Source organism: Tamandua tetradactyla, chromosome 2, assembly GCF_023851605.1.
Source record: "Tamandua tetradactyla isolate mTamTet1 chromosome 2, mTamTet1.pri, whole genome shotgun sequence".
Taxonomy (NCBI): Eukaryota; Metazoa; Chordata; class Mammalia; order Pilosa; family Myrmecophagidae; genus Tamandua; species Tamandua tetradactyla.
In genome coordinates this window covers 71348942-71364950 of record NC_135328.1, presented here as the reverse complement: position 1 = coordinate 71364950, position 16009 = coordinate 71348942, and the positions used below count along the sequence as shown (strand labels likewise).

At 35.2% G+C, this 16009-nt stretch overlaps 1 pseudogene; it reads right to left on the bottom strand.

Annotated features, from left to right (window-relative positions):
- Positions 1–14800: 14800 nt before the first annotated feature.
- LOC143656407 (large ribosomal subunit protein uL10 pseudogene) lies at positions 14801–15782 on the bottom strand (annotated as a pseudogene).
- Between the last annotated feature and the right edge of the window lie 227 nt (positions 15783–16009).

Here is a 16009-nt window from a genome sequence, read left to right as displayed (position 1 = left end):
CATGTTCTATTTTTCTATTGTTATCTCCATTTATCATAAATTGATACCAAGGCAGAGAAAAGTTAAGTAATTTGGGATGATCTCCCAGAGCTTGTATATAGATTTTGACTTGAACACCTGAGCTTAACCTTTATGGATGAAAGAAAATTTCTAGTCACAGTAATGTTCAGCAATATTGAATAAATAGAAAAGAGAAATATTACAAGGTTTGAAGTTACAACTGGGTGTTTTCATACCACACAAAAGTCCAAGAGTTCTTCTTTAAAGAAATGGAACAAATTGTCTGGGAGACCTAGAACAGCCAGTGACCCAGACGAATTAGATGCGGTTGGAATGTGGACATTCCATGTCTACAATTTTAATTAGCCCCTATATTTGGACCAATACCTCCTTCTTCTACTCCTTCATGCGTACAATAGGAACCCTTTCTGGTGTGCTGCAAAGTATTTTAGATCCCCCCTTAGGCATGTTTAATGTAAGCTGTGGCTCTCTCCTCCCTGAACCTGTACTTGCCATTCCTTCACTTACTTTTCATATAATCAAAAGTGTAAAATGTCTCATTATTTATTTCTCTATGTGCTATATTGCCTAACCCCAGCAGTCTTAACAGTCTTTATTGCTGTGGGTTTATGTCTTAACAATATTTCATTAAATAGTCTTTTGCGTTAGGTCAGATGTTTTGAACAGCAATTCAAGTGCTTGGGAAATATGAATCAGAAGACAAAGTGCTTCTCCTCACTGGCTTCCTCTTCCTCAATACCATTCTACTTCAGTCCTCACAGTTTTCATTCCATATATCAGACTTCAGATAGTTTTTTTATTTTGACTGTTGGAAAGATCATAGGTAGTGGAAATGGATACAGCTTACAACTGGATGTTCTTGAAAAAAGATTACACTATGTACCACAGATCTTAAATTGTTAGACATTTCATTTTCCTGAAACTTTGGGGACTAATATGTGATTCTCTGAATTTGTTCATAATAATAATTATGAAGGACACCACAAAGCAAGAAAGCCTGTTGATTCTGAATTTACTTATTTCTCTCTATTAGAGAACTAAGGATTGAAAATGTTCTCATAAAAATTAATTCCGACTTTCACTTTCAATATGGCAGAACGAGGTACCCTGTAGAGCTACTCCCCAACAAAGCAGACATAACTGATGGAAACTTATGTCTAAAAACCACAATTTAATGTCTGTGGAAATTTCCCTAAGGGCATATAGCAAATTAAGAATAATTTATTCAGAGAAATCTACTGAGAATCTGTGGCATTTGAGTTGTGAACTACTCCCTTCTCCTTCCTCCCACCCAACTCAGCTCAGGTTAATGGAAGTTCCACATAAAGTGGATTTGGCCAAGAAAGTGGAGCTCTTTCTCTCTTCAGCTCCCAAAGTATGCACTTTCTCACCAGGAGGGTTAGGCCGCCCGCATTCCTCATCCCTCCAGCTCCGAGTTGCAGAGACTAAATACGTGTCTAATGCGGCTGAGTGTCTGGAGGCTTTGCTCTTTCACCCAGCCTGATTCATAGGTTGCAGGCTCTACCCAGGTACCACAGGTCAAGAATTTTGGGTCTTTACTACCCTTGCCCCAGGTCATGCATAAAAAATAAATTCCATACATGAAGAGGCAAGACACATAGACCAAAGACTCCTTCCTGCCTACCCAGCACTCTGCTTATGAAACAAGATAAAACAAGGGTGTCAGTCTTAGAGAAGTGATCCATTGCACCCACCCCACCCTCCACCCCCACTGGTGCTATGTGGAACGATAGGAACCCTTAGTCTTTGCTGGTGGAGCTGCAAAATGGAACATCTTTGGGGAGACAGACTGGCAGTTTCTTATAAAGTAAGTTAAGCATAGGGTCATTATACTATTCAGCAAGCACACTTTTTCTTAAGCATTTACCCAAAGGAGGTGAAAACTGCTGTCCAAAACAGAAACCTGTACATGTATGTTTATAATAACTTTAGTCATAATTGCTAAATATCATCACCAACCAAGAGGTTCTTCAATAGGTGAATGGATGCATAAACAAATTGTGGTACATAAATATAGTGGAATATTCTTCAGGGATTCAAAAAGGGGCTATGAAGGCATGAAAAAACGTGGATGAATCTAAAATATTTAGCAATATTGCTAAATGAATAAAGCCAGTCTGAAAAGGCTATATACTGTAGGATTGCAACTATATATTCAGGAAAAGGAAAAATTATAGAGATAGTAAAAATGTCAGTGGTTGCCTGGGGCTCAAGGGGAGCAGGTATGAAATATCAATATAGGCTCATCAGTTGTAACAAATGTACCACACTAATACAAGATGTTAATAACAGGAGAAACTCTATATTTCTGTGCAAAATTTCTACAAATCCAAAACTGTTATAGAAAGCTTTTAAATATATATATATAAAAGGAAATGAAAAATAAAAAAACTGCCCCAGTAAAGGGGCACATATTTAGTTGGATCAGACTCAGGAGCAATGTACACTCTAAGAGTTTACTGAAAACAGAACAATTAGCTGTCAATAAGTGATGCCTAAGCTCTGGGTATGAGACGAGCCAGACAGCTTAACAGAGAGCTCATGGAATGAGACAATTAAGAGAATCCTGATAGAAACACTGTCACGCGAGGGTGACTGTGCTCATGCCCAAGGCTGAGCCCATTGAGAATCAACATAACAGACTTCATATTGAGGGGTAAATACATTTCATAAAAATACTCCAGCCACATCACTAAACCAATACATAATCAAATATTAAAACCAAGCACAGGACGTGTGGGGATCTATAGTCAAAGTTGTAACAATAATTTCCTAAAATATCCAATCTTCAACAAAACAAATATGAGAAATGTAGACACACAGGAATGTGTGATCTAGAAAGTATGTGGGCAGCAGAAACTTCCTGGAAGAGGATCCAGATGTCAGATTTAATTGTCAAAGACTTCAAAGTAATCATTATAAATGTTTTCAGAGAACTAAACGAAAATATGCTTATTTTTGTTTGGTGAGTATGGAAGCTTTGTTTAGAAAGATAGAGATAGAGAGAGAGAGAGAGAGAGAGAGAGAGAGAAATAAATTAATAAAATGATAAAACAACCAACTACAATGGTATTGTCACAGGCAGCTAAAGTTCAAGTTGGAAATGTCTCAAAGCCTCAGCTGACATCCTCAGAGCTGAGGACAGAGGCAGTTTCCAAATTTCTTAGAACTTACAGGTTTTCCTAAACTCTGGCTCTGAATTTTCCCATTGACCACAGGTCAGCCAGCTCCTGAGGCAAAAGGATCCTCTTCTGAGCTGTCTCCTCATTTCAGAAATCAGCCTCTGATTCCTGACTCCTGCACAACACCCTAAAGCCTGGCACTTCTTAGATCTACTACCCCATCCCAATATATCCCTCACCCCAAATTTATTGCTTTGGGGGACAGCTTCAGTTCAGATGGAGCCACATGATTTTTAAGTTATGGTTCCATGAGCAAGGTCTTCTGCTTTCTCCAACTGCCCACATCCTTTCCAGCTTTCCCTCAGGTGTGGATCAGTCTCTTACCCTCCCAGATTTTTGCCTCCTCAGCCTGTCAACACTGCCATGTGGAGTACAGATTATGAGAAGAATGAGGGAGTAAGAAATGGGTTGCAGGATACTGTAATAGTTCAGGAGGCAAGAGATGAAGAGGACCTAGGTTTTTTCCTATGGAGAAATGGTACCATTTAGGAGGTAGAATCGAAGGTCTTTGTGACTGATTGGGTGTGGACATGGGAACAATAGTCTTAAATGACCACCAGTATTCTGGTTAGAAATATTGGCAGGGAGAGAGCAAGGAAAGATATGGCCAGTTTGGTTCTGGGCATGTCGAGCATCAGGGTGGAACATGGTATTTCCACTTTTAGTTCAGGGGTCCCTCGAGAGAGCCCTTATTTCCTTCCCTAGATTCTCTTGTGATCTGTCACTCACAAATTAGAAAACACTACCTACTGGCTAAGGCAGATGAGCTAGTGGAAAAATCTTGGATCTTAGAATCATAAGAATCTTGTGCCTGTTGAGTCTTTTATTATGTGTGACCTTGAAAAGTCACTGTACTTCTCTGAACATCAATTTTTGCATCTGCTTAGTGACTATAATAACACTCTATTATGCCCATGCCAGGAAAGACTTGGGACAGCTCAAAGGGGAAGAGGCTTGGAGAAATGAGGTCTCAAATGCCAGGATGGATGGCATTTGGCCATTTGTCCTAGATGAGGTACCTGGGGAAAGGTGAGGATGGGAGTTAGGCTGACTGCTTGAGAAGACTGTATGGAGTGTGGTGGGAAGTGAGAGTCATTTCTGGAAATTCCTGTGCATTGTCAGATGTAAGAAAATGGAAAAAAAGTAAAAGAAGACATGGTATCATGAGTGATTAAATCTCATAAAATGTAGAATAAAAATAAACAGAAATTATATATAGGTAAAAAGATCCAAAAGGCAATTCTGGAGTTTAAAAGTATAGGAATTGTCATGAAAAACTCACCAGAGGGGATCAAAAGTAGATATGAGCTGGCAGAAGAAAGCCAAAGAAGTTGAAAATAAATAAATTGTGGTTATGTAATATGAAAAACAGAGGGAAAAATTAACAGATTTGCAGAGAAATATGGTGCCCTACTGAGTGCACCAAAATGCAAGTAATGTGAATACAAGAAGGGGAAGAGAGAGAGAAATGGCAGGAAAATAATGCAAAAAATAATGGCTGACAACTTCCAAAATTTGATGAAAATCACTCATGTTTAATGAAAAGTTGAAATTATATATTCAAAACCCTCAGTGAAGTTCAAATAGGATAATGCAAAGAGATCATAACTCATAGTAACAATTCCAAAAGCCAAAAACAAAGAAAATGTTCAAATTAACAAAAGGAGATGGCATGTACATGGGTCCCCTATAATATTTAGCCTCATAAGATTAACAGCTACTTCTTATCAGAAACAATCATGGCCAGAAGACAACTGCATGATATACTCAAATGTTGAAAGTACAAAAATAAACAAAAAACTGTTGAACAAAAACCTATTTCCAGGAAAATTGTCTTTCAGAAGTAAAAGTTATATAGATATTCTCAGTGTGGTGATTAATTTCACATCTCACCTTGACTAGGCAATAATGACCAGTTGTTTGGTAAAACAAGCTCTGGACTGATTTTGTTACTGTGAGAGCATTTCACAAATGAATTTGCATCTACAGCTGTTTGCATTTACAATCAACAATGGAGACTGTCTTTAGCAAAGAAGTTGAAGGTCTCAAATCCAGAACTGAGAGTTTTGTAAATCAGAAAGAAGAGTCTCTTTTTTTCTACTTCAGCCAGCTAACTTTTTCTTGAGAATCAAGCATCACCTTCATTGTAGTTTCCAACTTGCCGACTGCCTTTTAACTATATGGATCTGCCAATCCCCAAGGTTGCATGAACCAATTCTTATAATAAATCTCTTAATATATGCATATATATATTCTGCCATTTCTGTTTCTCTGGAGAACTCTGACTAATACATCTAGATAAGCAAAAACAGAAACTGCATTTCTCAGTGATCAACCTTATGAGAAAGCTCTTCAGACAGCCTTCAGGTGACTCCAGATGGGATTTTTGAATCCTCATGAAAAACTCTAATTTAATTATAAAAGACTATTAATGTACATTTATTCTTCTTTCTCCTTTAAACTTACTTAAAAAGGAATAGTATAACATAATATGCATTAATTGCATTGCTGGTTTAAACATATAGGAATATAATAACCCAAAGGAGGTGGATAGGAGCAGAGCTCTTTTGGAGTAAAGTGACATCAGATTGTAACTCAAATACACAGGAACAAATGAAAACAAGCAGAAATGGTAAATAAGAAGGTCAATAAAACATACTATAAACATATGCTTGCTCATTTTTCTTCCTTCAGCTTCCTTAAAAGAGTTAAAATGATGTGAAGTAGTAAATATAAAAATGAATGGTTGAGTTTATAACATATATAGATATAGCATGGATAATAATAACACAAAAATGGGAAATGGTACAGATTTATATAAGAGTAATGTTTTGGTATCTTACTGGAATTAAATTAGTAAATATCTGAAGTGGAACATGACAACTTAAAAAGTATATGGTAAAACTTAGAATTATTGCTAAGGAAATCACTCAAAAAAGAGAAAAGAACATTAAATGAATTAAAATATTACATGAGAATATGTTCACTTAATGCAAATGAGAGCAGTAAAGGAGGAAGAGAGGATCAAAAAAGCCATGCGACATACAGAAAACAAAAATTAAACGGCACATGTAAATCCAAGTAGATCAAAATTATATTAATCCTAAATGTAGTACACAACCAGTAAAAAGGCAGAGATTGCCAGATTGCATATAAAAACAAAATCTAACAACATGCTGTCTATAGGAGATACATTTTAGATTCACAGATACAAATAAATTGAAGCCCAAGGATGAAAAAAGTTATAGCAGGCAAACAGCAACCAGAAAAAATCTGGAGTGACTATACTAATATCAGACAAAGTATACCTTAAAACAAAAATGTTATTAGAGAAAAAGAGGTATATATTAGACTAGCATAATGGTTAATCCAGCAGGAAGCTATAATAATTTTAAACACATATTGCCTAATAACAGAGTCCTAAACTACCTGAAAAAGGAAATGAGGAAATCAATGAGAGAAACTGCCAATTCAAAATAGTTGGAAGTTTCAATACTCTTCCTTCAGCAATAGAATTACTAATCAATAGATCAACAGTGAACTAGAAGGTTTGAATGATACTACAAAACAGCAAGAACTTAAAAGACAGCTATAGGACATTCCACCCAACAACAGCCCAATATGTCTTCTGCTCAAGTGTACATGGAACATTCTCAGGGAAAGACCATATTCTAGGCCATAAAAAAGACTCAAAAAATTTAAGAGGGTTTAAATCATATAATATTTGTTATTATAACCAAAAAGGAATGAAATTAGAAATCAATATTAGAAATAAATTTGTAGAATTAGCAAATACATGAAAATTAAACAACGCACTTCGAAATAACCAGCAGGTCAAAGAAGAAACCACAAGTGAAATAAAAAATACTTTATGGTGAATTAAAATAAAGATAACATATTAAAATTTATGGGATCTGAAAAGGCTGCAAAGAAAGGTAGTTAATTCTAATGAAATGGACTGCTTCCTAGAAAGTCACTAAGTACTGAAACTGACTCAAGAGGAAATAGAAAATTAGAGGAGGATTATAAATAAGTAAAGGTGTTGAATTAGTAATCAAAAGCAACCCTCAAGGAAATCCCAAAACCAAATTACTTCACTGGTTAATTCTACCAGATATTTACAAGAGAATTAATACCAATTCTTCAGAAATTATTCCAAAAATAGAAGCGAAGAGAACACTAACCAACTTATATATAAGGCCTGTATTATCTTGATTCAAAAACCAAACAAGTGAAGAACTACAGACTAATAATATATATGAATTTTCAGCAAAATATTAGAAAACTGAATGGAACAACAAGAAGTATAAAATATTACACAACACGAACAAGTTGGATTTATTCTAGGCATACAAATTATATTTAACTATTGAAAATCAATTAATGCAATACACTATTTCAGTAGAATAAAGGACAAAACCCACATGATCATCTCTATAGATACAGAAAAAGCATTTAGATAAGGAAAAAAACACCCTTCCTTATACAAATGCAGAATAAAATAGAAATAAGGTGGGATCCTCTAAATCTGATAGAATGATCTACAAAAAACCCACAACTAATAGCATACTTGGTAGGGGAAGATGGAATATTCTACCCCTAAGATAAATAACAAAAGAAGAATGTCTTATTCATCATTCATTTTTAAATTATACTGAAAGTTTTAGCTAAGCAACAGGCAGGAAATTGAAATAAAATTATCCAGATTGGAAACAGAAGTAAAGCTATATTTTTAGATGGCATCATCTTGTATGCAGAAAACCTTAAGAAATCTACCAAAATAAACTAAACATCTAACAAACAAGTTCAGATGGGTTTGGGGATACAAAATCAATATATAAAAATCAATTGTATATCTATATCCTTGCAAAGAACAACCCAGAAAAGAAATTAAGAAAATCCTACTTACGAAAGGAATAAAAATGATAAAATATTAGGAATAAATTTACAGAAGAAATGCAAAATTTATATGCTGAAAACTATAAAATATTGTTTTAAGAGGGTAAAGGACACATAAATAAATGGAATGACATTCCATGCCTGTGAATTGGAAAGCTTATTGATAATATTGCATTACTCCTCAAATTGAGCTACAGTTTCAATGTCATATGTAATTCTCATCCAAATTCTATATAGTTTCTTGCAAACATTGACAAGCTGGTCTTAAAGTTTATATGGAAATTCAAGTGACCCTGAATAGTCAAAATAATATTAAAGAAGATCAAATTTGGGAGCGCTACCTTTCCAATTTCAAAACTTATTACAAAGATGTTGTATGCAAGACGGTGTGGTATTGTCATAAGGATATATAGAGGTACACACACACACACACACAAAAATACACACATATATATAGAGAGAGCAAGAGAGAGAGAGAGAGAGGTAGAGATGGAGATAGAGATAGAGATAGAGGTAGATCAATGGAATGGGAATGAAAAATTGAGAGTCCAGAAATAAACTCTGAGAATTACGGTCATTGGATTTTCAGTCAATACAACTGAATGAGAAATGTATAGCCTGTTCAATAAATAGTGCTAACTGGATAGCCATAGGCCAAAGAATGAAGTTATGACTTTTATTTCATACCATATATAAAAATTAAGTCAAAATAGATCAAAAGCTTAAATGTAAAAGCTAAAACTTTAAAACTCTTAGGAGAAAATGTTTTTTTAGATATGATACCATATGCAGAGGCCATGAAAAAAATACAGAAAAATGGATGGACTTCATTGAAAAACAGAGAGCACTTTTGTGCTGCCAAGATACAATGAAGAAAGGGAAAAGACAACTAACAGCATGGGAGAAACTATTTGTAAAGCACATAAATGATAAAGGGTTTGTATCTAAAATATATAAAGAACTTTTACAACTCAATAATAAAAAGGTAAAAAATAAAAATGAGCAAACGATCAGAATAGAAATTATCAAAGAAGGCATGCAAATGCACTTAATGGCATGAAAAGATGCTCAACATCATTAGCAACCAAGGAAATGAAAATCCAAGATGCAATGCAATATTAGGTCACATACACTATGTTGTGAATAATCAAAAAGATGTAATAAGTGTCAGTGAGTTTGTGGAGAAATCGGAACCCTCATACACTGCTGGCAGGATTGTAAATGATTCATCTACTTTAGAAAACATTCCTCCAAAAGGTAAACATGAAGATTTTATGTGACCTAGTAATTTCACTCTTAGATATATCCTCAAGAAAAATGAAAATGTTTGCCCACGCAAAAACTTGTACACAAATGTACATGTGGCATAATTCTTAATACCAAAACGTGGAAAATCCAAGTGACCATCAACTGAAAAATGGATAAGCAACACATGGTATATTCATTAAATTAAATATTCTTTGGAAATTAAAAAAAAATTAAGAGATGCTATAAAGTGGATAAAACTTGAAGAGATTATGCTAAGTGAAAAAACACAAGCACAAATACCACCTATTATATGATTCAATTTATATTAAATGTCCAGAGAATGGAAATCTGCAGACACAGAAAGTACACTAGGGATTGCCTCATAACTTGGAAAGCATAAGAGGGTTAGAGAGAAATGGAGAGTGACTGCGAATGTGTATGGGGTTCCTTTTGGGGTGATGAAAGTATTCAAAACTTGATTGTGGGACTGATAGCACAACTCTGAAAAAAATATTGAATTGTACACTTTAAATTGGTAAATTTACATATGAAATATGAATCATATACAAATAAAGTTTTATAAAATTTATAAAATGTAATATCCATTTCACTCATTTTGAGGAATTATTTATTGTATTTTTTCTATACTTAGTAATAAATTTACATATTTATACATTTATGTGTGTGAGTAAAAGTAATTAAATGCATATATTTATATGTATGAGTGAAAGTTAAATGTATAGCATACATATCTTCAAATGGTACTTGGAATTCTGAAAGAATTTATATAAATGAACATTCTATTTCCTGAATAACATTACTATGTTCTAGTTTACTGTACAATGAGTGCCCACTAAGTGAACATATTCACCCATTCAGGGAGATGTCTCATGATTAGTAATAAAAATCTCAACTACTGGGTTTTTATCATTAAGGCTAGCAAATCAATGGGGAAGGACAGTAAGAAGAAAGGGCAAAATTGCTCAGTATTTTCAGATTTCCTTCAGGAGGTATTAATTTTGAATAAAACATGAACATTTTTGTCCCTTGGTTTTTAAACAAATGGTTGCTTAATTGAAAATTTGTCCTAAAGCACCGTGGTGATCATCTCACTCCCATAATATTATTCAGACTTTGGTTGAAGCATATGCATTTTGATATATATTTTGGCATTTGCAATATGTACACATTGCAAAATCAAATGGCATGAAATATTCAGATACAACATAGCATATCCATACAGTGTCTTGAAAAATAATTAGGACAAGTGGAGATTATTCAGTGTTTGTATATATGCATGTATATATATATATGTATGTATATATATGAAAAATCTGTCTGTAAAATTAATTTTTGAAGGAATTATGTATTTTTCCAACAGGAATGGGCTATGTGTGTATTTTCCTTTTTATTTAGTTGGAGGTTGTTATTTCAAATGCCACAACTGTGAGAACATATTTCAAAATAGTCTAACTATAGACGTTAAATTCAACTCCCACTTTCTGGGATTTAGAATTCTGAGCCTATAATTATGTAACCTGTCTTTTACACATGCTTTCTCTTTCTATTCCAGTATCAAACAAAGACAGTGATTCTAAGTCTGACATCTTTTAATGGATTTGGATATCTAAATAAATAGCATGATCTTTGGTCAGAATCTTCTCCAAAATTTGCTTCATTTCTAGTTCACCTTTATGAATCTTTCCTAAAGCAAAAATGTTGAAGTAAAGAAAAACGTGCAGTGAAAGAAAGCAAATCTGGACTTTTACTTTCTGCTTTTCATACAAGATGAAAAATCAATCTCTTTTCTAAGAGTAATTTTCATATTGAAATATTTTATTTTTAATCTGTGACTTGGCCAGAGAATGATAATCAACCATTTGCATCAATTGCTGAAAGTGTTCTGATTCAGTCCTACCCAAAACGATAAGATTACTTTGTGCTGGAAAAGAATTAACTGTATAGGATAACAGTAAGACTTATAGGTCTGAAGCAATCTAGCCCCATTGATCTCTTTAAGGCTCCTTTCCTGCTGAGTAACAACTGCAAGGGTGTATGTCAAAATTAAGCAGGAAAGGGACCACAGAGAAGACAAGAGAAGGTCAAAGAAAGTGGAGGAGAGGAATAGCCAGGAAAATTTAGAAAGCAGTCTACAGTAATTTTTAACACTACCCAAAAATAACAGAAGGGGGAGCTCTGGGAAGTTAGAAACAGTATATGACCCAATACTATTTGTCTCTGAAAAAAACAAATTGAAACAGAAAAGTATCAAGGTTAAATTCCATACGGAATCATTTTAAGAAAAAAGTATAAAGAACATTATAATATCCCTACGGATACTGAAAGCATAATAGAAAAATATATATATATATAAGATCAGAAATGTAATATTTGAAAACAAGCTAAAAGATTTCTTAAATAAAATATACACAAAGCATGAAAGAATGACATAGAATTATAAAAACTTAGGAATTAGATGAAAACACTCAAGACTGTATTAGAAAAAAATATCAAACCATTTTTAAAATTAATACTAAACCAGAAGAAACACAAAATGGGATAAACACAATAAATAACACATTTATGTTATTCCTATTTAAACAGATAAAAGGTGGTAAGTATTAAAATAGCTAAAGAAGATTGAACGTACAGAGAATGGAAGTTCCGGGGTGCGAGTCGGGGTGGGGCTACTAAGGAAAGCATCAGAGAAAGTTATGAAAGCTTCCATTTCAAAATACCTTTTCAAAAGAAGTTCAATGTAAAAGAATACATGGTAAAGTGAGAAAATTGATTGAGAATGATCAACTAAACATAGTGTAATTATTGTACTTCAAAGAAAATGAAGGAAAAAAATGGACATTTTAAAAACAGAAGCCGGGTGGTAAGGTGGGGGGGGAGGGGGGTGCAAGGATAGTTCAGTTGTAGAATTCTCGCCTGCCATGCAGGAGACCCGGGTAAGTCCACGTACTTACCGAAAAACAAACGAACAAACATAGAAAAATTCAACAAATGCTGCTGCAATAATGGGGTAATCACGTGGAAAAATAATGAAATGTGACCCCGACGTACAGCACACAAAGAAACCACAACAGAAAACAGGAGCCTATGATTTGCTAGGGAAATAATGGTAGATTATCATCGACCTTTTCAACAGCAATACTTTTGCAAGAATAGAATAAGATACTTAAGATACTTAAGGGAAAAAGATATGAACCACAAATCTTATAGCTAGGACAATTGACCTTCAAGCATAAAGGCCAGATGTGAACCATTATGAATAGGGGAAAACCTAGGAAATACAGTTCCCACGAGACTTTCTAAAGATTTTTACCAAACAATAAGTTTCAGGAAACCAAAATGACTACAGAGACATATACATAAGTAATGGATGGCAAGCATTAAATATATAGTTCTTATTAAGAATTATTAATAATTTTAAAATATCAAAAAATTAATGAAAAAGAAGAGAAAACTATGAAATGGCTTTCTGCTAACAATTTAGACATACTATAATAATTGTAATATGGGAGAATAATGGAGACAGAATACACCAATGTTTATTGGCATAAACAGAATATAATGTTTCCAGTAAAAAAAAAACATTAGTTATAACAGTATTGTTAGTTTGTGATTGCTGTATATAAACAGGATGTAGAAATTAGTTACGTGATATCGGCCAAGGGAAGCGCTCCATAGGGGAGACTGTGGGAGACTTCCAAACGCAAAACCTCCTTTGTCATCTCTCACAAAGTCAGAATACATTCCCCTTAAAGTCTCAGTGTCTGATAAACAATGTACATGGCATACTGACAATCAAGGAAGCTCACGTGAGCTTCAGTGGCTAGAGGTTTTATTGTGGCTCCATAATTGATTGATTGATGGTGCATGTGGTATCTGAGTTGATGCTGTGTGATGTAAAGCTCCCTCCCTAAATCACATGATTGGTCTTTCTGGCACAGCCAGAACCCACCCTAAGGCTGTCAACTGTGGCCAGCCCCTTCCTAAGATCCAGTGTGGCCAGCCATTAGTCTAAACAAAAACATTCCTCTCAGATCGGACAGAGTTTGCCTCAAGAAGCTGAAACCAAAGACCAGACCTCTATTTGGGCAAGGTCAAATTCTTTACTACAAAAGAAGGAGAGTCAGATGTAATATAGAAGAGGTTAACATCCTTGTAGTTCTCTGTATATACAATGGAAATATCAGAATGAACATACAAAGTATTTTATTTTTAAATATATGTATATACATTTGTGTGTGTGTGTGTGTGTGTGTGTGTGTGTGTGTGTGTGTCTATTCTTGAGTTCTATCCACTAAAAATTCCTAGCAACAATGGACCACTATGTCGTGGTTCTGACTTATCATTTTCCACCAAGACTATGCAGAGAAACTACTGATTCCTATTGCTGGGCATAAAATATGCAAGATGAACCTGGGTCAATTTCCGTGATGAAATAGTAATCTCCCAAATTACCAGCAAAATTTTGCTTCCTGGACCAACTCCTAAAAGAATGCTTAGATATCTAGGAGACCCAGTCATGGTCTGTGCACTGTATGCTCAGTAAGCACAAATTGATTTTCACACCATCTCCAGGTAAGATGACTATAAAGCCGTTCTGAAAAGGTCACTGTTTCTGTTTCTTTTGACTTTGGGTCATTCATTAAAGAAATTTTGTTCACCTTAAATAGGTCATTGGATTTTGATATTGGAAGAGGTATTTAAAAAAAAATGTCTCTCATGAGAGATGACTAGAATAACAGGTAGATGTTTGTGATATTGGAGATAAATAATAATAAATAATAGCAATGATCTTACAGTTTATCTATCATAACAGATATTAATGCATAACTGATGTATATAATATGAAATAGCTCTAATTACAAAAACAAAATTCATCTGATATATATTGATAGCATATTATTCAACATCATAAACCACCTCCTATTGTTACTATGACAAAAACAATGTAAAGTTTTACAAATTCAATCCAATTGCCAAAAATCTCCAACATGGAGATCTTTATTGTGCTAATTTTGAAAATAGAACCAGATAAATAAAAGAATCATATGTACTTACTTATCTTAGATCTAATCTCCAACTGGTACATGGAAAAGAAAACCAAGCCCAGAAAGATTATGGTCAGGAAATTTGTAATACTATTATTTCTAGGAATCAAATTTTAATAAAAAATAATTTGGAAATTATGAATCCCTCAGCTGACCAATTTCTAACTATTAATTTCTAAATATTAATTTGGAAAGTAGCATGAGTTTAGTTTATTATTAATTGCATCATCAATCCCTGATTTCTGTAGAAAAAGTACCTCTCAAAATCTTGCTAATATTAGTAGTTGACAGATTTGAGTCTCCTTTAGCATTTCAGTTTCTTATTTTCTTTTTTTTAAGAGAAGTAAACCTTTATTCCCTCATTCAAAAATAAAGCTCATTGAGTTGGCTGCTTTTTGGAGTCCAGTCAAAGAGACCAAATCCCATCTCCTCATTCGACTCATCTGACTCTTCCTTTGCTTCAACCTTGGCTGGGGCTGCACAGCAGCAGGAGCAGTAGTGGAGGTGGCAGTCACAGGGAATGCAGATGGATCAGCCAAAAAGGCCTTGATCTTTTCAGCAAATGGGAAGGACTATCAGTCTCCACAGACAAAGCCAGAACTTGCTTGCACCCATCGATGATGGAATGAAGCATTGATACAACAGTTGGGTCACCAATCTGCAGATGTACACTGGTAACATTGCAGACACCCTCCAGAAAGCGAGCGTGCAGGGTTTCCTCTGTGATGTCAAGTACTTCAGGGTTGGAGATGCTGCTATTGTCAAATGCCTGCTGGATGATCAGCCCGAAGGAGGAGGGAGAGCGGTTCAGCATGTTCAGCAGCCTGACTTCGCTGGCTCCCACTTCGCCTCCAGTCTTGATCAGCAGCACATCATTCAGAATTTTGATGGTGTCCCTGGGGAGATCTTAGTGGTGATGCCTAAGGCCTGGAAGAAGGAGGTCTTCTCGAGCTCCAGACCAGTGTCTGGATAGGTACAGTGACCTTGCATGGGGCAATGGCACCAGCATGGGCAGCAGCTGACACCTTCCTGGCCATCAGCATGTCCCTGATCTCAGTGAGGTCCTCCTTGGTGAACACAAAGCACACATTTCCCTGGATATGAGGCAACAGTTTCTCCAGGGCTGGGTTGTTTTCCAGATGCCCTCAGATGGCCTTCCGCATTATGGTGGGTTCCTGCCCAGCAGCAGCACAGCCTTCCCCTGAAGGGACATGCGGATCTGCTGCATCTGCTTGGAGCCCACATTGTCTGCTCCCACAATGAAGCATTTTGTGTAATCATCCAGAAGATGGATGATCTGAAGGAAGCAGTTGGACTTCCAGGTCAGCCTGTCTTCCCTGGGCATCACAGCGGTGTCTCGGGGATTGCCACTCAGGATTTAAAGATGATGTTACTCTCACGAGGAAGCCTGGTAAGAGCTTTAGCATTTCTTTTGATTGCTCTTCACCACTTGCTTCTTTGTATTTATACCCACAACTGTTTGCTTTTTATGCCAGAAATCCCTTGAAACCTCAATATTTAATCCTTCTCCTATTTTCACAATGCTGGAGGGAAAACTCTCTCTACAGAAGT